General features: G+C 44.3%; 1 long non-coding RNA gene across 1 annotated transcript; it reads left to right on the top strand.

Moving 5' to 3' along the window:
- The first annotated feature begins 1973 nt into the window (after positions 1-1973).
- On the top strand, positions 1974-6524 carry LOC125507182. The gene is made up of 2 exons (XR_007282841.1): positions 1974-2462; positions 3192-6524. It is a non-coding gene; the product is annotated as an uncharacterized LOC125507182 (long non-coding RNA).
- Positions 6525-6776: the final 252 nt, after the last annotated feature.

Below are 6776 nucleotides of genomic sequence, written 5' to 3'. Positions count from 1 at the left end.
GTGTAGCATGTTACTGCTTTCAGTTAATCCTATACTGCTGCATAGCCTGTCCTTGGTACTACTGTTGTTACCTTTACCTGCTATCCTACTGCTTAGTATAGGATGCTAGTGTTCCATTAGTGGACCTACACTCTTGTCCGTCTGCCATGCTATACTACTGGGCCGTGATCACTTCGGGAGGTGATCACGGGCATATACTATATACTTTACACTGTTACATTACCTGTGATACTGTTCGGAGATGGGGGCTGAAGGGGCAGGTGGTTCCACCCTCGTAGTGGTGGGCCTGGGTTCCCGACGGCCCCCGACTGTTACTTTGTGGCGGAGCGACAGGGCATGTTGAGACCACCTAGTAGAGAGGTGGGCCTGGCCCTGGTCGGCGTTCGCGGTTATTTCAAGATAACACGTTTAACGAGATCTTGGTATTTGATCTAAGTCTGACCACTGGCCTATACGCACTAACCATCTACGCGGGGACAGTTATGGGCACTCGACGTCGTGGTATCAGCCGAAGTCTTCGTGACGTCAGCGACTGAGCGGCACGCGCCGAGTTGGACCGCGTAATGCAACTTCCTTTGTAATGAGGTTGCTAGGTCTGCTCACCGGCCGCGTACGCAACGTGCAGGTGTGCAATGGGCGATGGGCCCAGACCCCTGCGCGCTTAGGATTTAGACCGGCGTGCTGACCTCTCTGTTGTGCCTAGGTAGGGCTGCGACGTGTTGATCTTCCGAGGCCGGGCATGACCCAGAAAAGTGTGTCCGGACAAAGGGGATCGAGCGTGTTGGGAAATGTGGTGCACCCCTGCAGGGAAGTTGATCTATTCGAATAGCCGTGTCCCTCGATAAAAGGACGACCCGGAGTTGTACCTTGACCTTATGACAACTAGAACCAGATACTTAATAAAACACACCCTTCCAAGTGCCAGATACAACCGGTGGTCGCTCTTTCACAGGGCGACGAGGGGAGGATCATCGGTTAGGATATTGCTATACGATGCTACTTGGTGAACTTACCATCTACTCTCTTCTCCTACTGCAAGATGGAGGTTACCACAAGCGTAGTCTTCGACAGGACTAGCTATCCCCCTCTTATTCCGGCATTCTGCAGTTCAGTCCACATATGATAGCCTTATTCCATTTGATACCAATGCATACATATCTAGTGTAGCTCCTTACTTGCGAGTACTTTGGATGAGTACTCACGGTTGCTTTGCTCCCTCTTTTCCCCCTTTCTATACCCGATTGCTGCGAACAGACATTGGAGCCCAGGAGCCAGACGCCACTGTCGATGACGACTACTACTACTCGGGAGGTGCCTACTACTACGTGTAGCCCGCTGACGACGACCGTGAGTAGTTTAGAAGGATCCCAGGCAGGAGGCCTGCGCCTCTTTCAATCTGTATCCCAGTTTGTGCTAGCCTTCTTAAGGCAAACTTGTTTAACTTATGTTTGTACTCAAATATTGTTGCTTCTGCTGACTCGTCTATGATCGAGCTCTTGTATTCGAGCCATCGAGGCCCCTGGCTTGTAATATGATGCTTGTATGACTTATTTTATTGTTAGAATTGTGTTGTGATATCTTCCCGTGAGTTCCTGATCTTGATCGTACACGTTTGCGTGTATGATTAGTGTATGATTGAATCGGGGGCGTCACAATATACTACTTTTTTGATAGTATGTATCATATGTTGTGCATACTCCATTTTTGTGTACAAATATGTACGTATTTCATAAATACAATAAAACTATAGGCTCACTTGCAATTTTTTTCATATGACTCACTTTGAAGTATATTAAACATAGTATATGAATATACTAAAAATAATAAAATAGAGTATACACTACCACATTGGAGTATAAGAGACATGGGTGTAGCTACACCCGGTGGTAGGATGCATTTTCCATATATAGAAAGTCTATTTAAGACCGAGGGTGAAGAATTACTTATTCTTCACCCTGGTCGCTCGTCGTCCTACCAGTCCATGGTTTTACGTTTGGGAAAAAAAGGCCAGCCGGTTCCAGGTTGTAAAATTGCAACGGGATGCAAGTAATTTTACGTTTATGCATTGACTCGAATATACCCCCTTGCCCATCCTTTTTCTGAAAAAAAGAGAGCCGCGCCTCCGAACGGTTTGTGAGTATCGGCGGTGACCAGCACGCAAGAGACGGCAGCGTGGTGCTCGGCGATTTGGATCTGAGTGAAGCCATCGGTTGGCTGGCTGCCGGGGCGGCGCGCTACTCGGCGGCGTGGTCTCGATGTTGTGGTGGTCGCTGGGCAGTTGGCGCGGCGTGGTGTGCGGCGTCTGCCTAGGTCTTGGGCGGCGTCATGCGTGGTCGTCGCGGCGGAGCTATGGCGAGTGATTGTAGCGGCGCTCAAGTGCGTGCCCGTGCTTGTGCTGCTACGTGAAGGCGTTGCTTGCCATTTGGATTGAATTTTGGTTGGGTGTGAGTGCACGGGTTGAGGTGAGCAACCCCAGATCTGACTCTATCAGTTGCAAATTTCCAATCTACTTCCACCTACGTTTCACTTTGCTATGCTCTTCCTAAATTGCTTTCTCTTCCCAAATCGCTAGTTTGGCCTAAGGATTATTCTCTGGTTCGCTAAAAAAAGGAGGCAGAACAATCTGCCGGAATAGGTTTGCGTAAAGCTCCTGAGTGCTTTGATGAACTCTCCTCCTCTTTGTTTATCTGTAATTGTAGTTCAGCAGTGTTTTCTCTCAATCATTATAACTTGTTATTTTGAGAAGTGACTCTGTTCTGGAGGTTGGACATAACTTCACATAATTCTAATTCTTTCTAGTCAATTGAAAAAACATGCCGTTCAATTTTCCTCTTGAGATCATTGCAATATCTAGGAGTTCTGATGCGATGTTTCCTTTTCTTTCTTAGGTTCCTATAACTACTTTTCTATTTGATCATTGTTACTTGGTGCGTGTGTTGGGTGTCTTCCCTAGGTTATTAGGTGTGTTTTGCTACGTGGGGATTTTTGCAGCTTCGGTTGCACTTTGTATGTTATCTTCAGGAGTTCCTTTAAGAACCGGTACCCAGTGAACTATCTTTGCTTCTTATGACACAAGGCTTGAGCCTCTTTTGTCGAAAGATGTTATTTAGACTTTACTGTATAAGCTTACATGTGTTTTCATTCTTGCATTTAAGACTCTGTAACTCCATTAAGACTCTCCATTTTCTTAGGAACACAATGTCGGTGCGATGCTTCCAAATGCACCAGCAAAAGAGAAGGAAGAACGTCGACCGCGGGTGAGCGACATCTCGCAGATTGTGGACAGAGGCTACTGTAGGTGGCTGGAACCACATCGTGGCCCCGAAATCAACCAATAACGGGCAGACAAAGAAGAGGTGACTCGCCAATAACAGTGTGGCGGACTGGGCAGGCAACTAGAGGTTTAGAGCAATGAAAAAGGTGATTTTGTTCTTGAATCGTGCTTAACATTTATTTAGCAATCAAGCACTTGCAGCCCGGTTTGAGATGTGCTTCTTGTTGGTTCATGTAGACATGCCAACAAAGGCCTCATAAAGAAAAATAGAAAAAAATACAGTAGATTGGTTTTGATTGTTCTCTTGTGTAGACCAAAATTAGCGAGCAAAAGAAATTGGATTTTGGTTCCAAATTCTTTCCGTGAGTTTATCCCAGGAATAATGTATTGTTCCTATTTGATTTGCTACATGTAACTTCCGTAGGCAAATCTTCCACCCGATGTTTCTGTTCAACAGCTCTCAAAGGCATAGAGTCAACCAGTCAGACTTTGACCAGATGTCGAACATCTTCAGAACCTTGATTGCTGATCCTAGATACCTAAACTCTATTCTGGCAAGTTGTACATGTAATAATTAGTTCTAGGAGGGTATGCAGATTGAATTTGCTATATTGCAGTCTGGACTACAAGCTGCAATGTTTTGATAACCATGGTCTGGATGTAGATAATTTTGAGAAAGCATACTTCTTTCCATGTGCATTTAGGCCTTATGGGATTAATCTCTCTATCATCAGTTCTTCTAGTATTTGATTGAACCCTCTAAGATAATTCCAGTTTCAGTAATTTATCAAATCAATCTCATGGGAGAAGATTTGTCCTTGGTTCAGTCAAATCTCTTATATTTTCTTTAAATCTACGTGCCTTGTAGTTGTAAGTACTCTACTATCTTTTCAGTAACATTCTGACCTATATATGAGAATTATGTAGCACCTTTATTACGACAGTAATGATTCACTAAGCTTCTATCTTACCACATGGTCCAATTTATTTCCAGTTGTTGCCACCTTCCCTGGATACATCACACCCTATATAGTGTGCTCCTAGCATGCTTTGTGTTTTTAGATCAAAACTGTTCGTCTGCAACAAATTGAAGTGTTGGTCTGGAAATAAAATTATTTAGAAAGAGGCGAACTATCTACTCATTTTCTACCATCTAAACTAGTATAGATAGTGGTACATGCTAGCGAACAAATAGTTTATACCCTATTTCAGTGTGGGGTACTATTCTGCTATTCTGTGGAAGCACCTGCTATTATTTTTGTTCAAAGCATTCATAATTTGGGTTTCTGCAAGGGCTCTGAAAAGAAACATATTTTTGATAAATGTTGTGCGATGCATCGTTCTGCACACCTAATCGCCTACTTAGAAAAAGAAATAAAAGTAGCTGCATTCGTGTGTACTTTGGAGTGTGTATAGATGGTAGAATAATTGTACCCTTGCTTTGTACTAATAGTTTTATTTACACTGTAGGTAGTTCACTATATAAGTTTCCTGATAACTGTAGGCTGATGTTAATATTTTTTTGGAAAGAATGAAATATCAGGATATTTGACATTGTAGAATTATGCTGACACGGTGTTTGAGGGTATCATTGATGAGTTTCAATCTTGGAGAGGTGCAGGCTGCTTGTCTTCTTTCTGAATCATGTTCCTCCTGTTTTCTCCCTGTTGGGAGTGTATAGAGTTCTCCCTGGTGGGCTGTGTAATCAGCGGGTTATCTTAGTCCATGTATAGATTCCAGTTCTGTTTCCTTGAGAGCTGACCCTGTAATTCTAGCTTTATTTTCCTAGAGCTGATACCTAGAGTTTTCCCTGTTTAAATAAAGTTCATCCCCAGGCCCTTCAAGATAACACTACTCCCCAGATTAAAATGTGATGGTGTGTTTATATGATAACAATTAGTCTTTCTTAGGAATGTGAGTTTTGGGGACATTCTTACCGTCGGAAAGTCACCCTTCAAATAAAAGTATTATCTATAATCAAGGAAGCATTTCCAGACATGGTACTTCCAAAATAATTCCAACTGATTTCCACTACATCAAATCCATGGTGCCTCATGGATTTATCTTGATAAAAATGTACAGCAAAAAGGAGAGAAAAATTGTATGCATCAGTATCTTGTTGTTTCTCTCGAAGCAGAAAAGATCTTTTCAAAGAAACTGAGTGTCATGTGATGCAGCTAGTGCACATAGAGGTAGTTTGATGCGTGAGGTAAATTTACTTTGTGAGCCTATTGTTTCTTACGGTAGTGGTTCTGGTACACAGGTTTAGGAAGCGCCATAACTTTTAACATGCGCGAGGTAAATTTACTTCATAAGCTTTGTTTCTTACGGCGACACAATAATAGTTTCTCACAGCATGCATGCTGTAAGATTACCTCGCTCCGTTTCCTCATATAGTAATCTTACCGCAGGTGTTCTGGGCGTGGAGGTGGGCTGGGGGTGAGGAATAAGAATTCCTCATCCTGAATGACGAATAAAGTGTGTGTGTGTGTATATATATATATATATATAATTAGAGTAGTTATTATGATCACAACGGCCCTATAAAGGCCCGACTGGACGTTCCCGAATTCCCGAAAACGCATAACAGAAAACCTGGCCGGTCCATCAAACTCCTCCGACTGGCCCAATCCCTGCGTCATGACCTTCCCAACCACCCCACCTCCCGCACCACCTCTGCCCCATCCTCCCGCGCACCTCCTGCCGCCGGCCCCAGCGCGCCACCCGCCGCCGACCAACCCCCTCCCCGGCCCGACGCGGCCTTCCCAAACCACCCTTCGCCACGCGCACCCTCGCCGGAAATCTCACCGCCGCGTGCGCCTCCCCAAATCACCCGCTGCCGCCTGCGCCCGCCCTGGATCCCCCGCCTAGCTGGTTCCCACTGCGGCCGCCGCAAGCCTCCACGGATCCCGGCGGCGCCCTCCCTTCGGCGTGCTCCTTCATCCCGTTGTCACGTCCTGGATTCGGCTGCCCCGGACCCCGCCAGATCCAGTAGAAGTTCCCGCCTACTCTCGACTACTGCCAGGGAAGGACCTCGCCACCACGCTGAAGTTGACTAGTAATTATCTACTAATTTTTCCAAGGATAAGCTCGCTTCTACATTTTTCATATGTACCAGCTTCTGTTATTTACATATCAGATGCTCTGACTAAATCATCTTGTGTGTTCAGATACTGCAAATTCTACTATGTACCTTCAGCAGAATTAGGTGATGAAAATGTTGTTCCTCCTATGGATCGTTGATTCCACACTTTTGTCTGCAATTATGAATAATGCATATCCAGTACCATGCTGCCTATATTACATCAGAATTAATGAAGTTCAACTTTGAGAAAGCAATAAGTCCAACTGTATATGGAAAAACTCTAAAAAGACAATGACCAAATTTTTTTGTTAGTGAAGTTCAATTTGGAAATACATGATAAAAAAGGTATTCTTTATTTTTTTTACAATAAAAAAGTATTATGTATTGTTGGTTTCACCAACTAGTCACTCTCTCACA

The sequence above is a fragment of the Triticum urartu genome, chromosome 1 (assembly GCF_003073215.2).
Source record: "Triticum urartu cultivar G1812 chromosome 1, Tu2.1, whole genome shotgun sequence".
NCBI classification, from domain to species: Eukaryota; Viridiplantae; Streptophyta; class Magnoliopsida; order Poales; family Poaceae; genus Triticum; species Triticum urartu.
The sequence above is the reverse complement of the archived record's forward strand: the minus strand, read 5'-3'. Positions and strand labels throughout refer to the sequence as shown.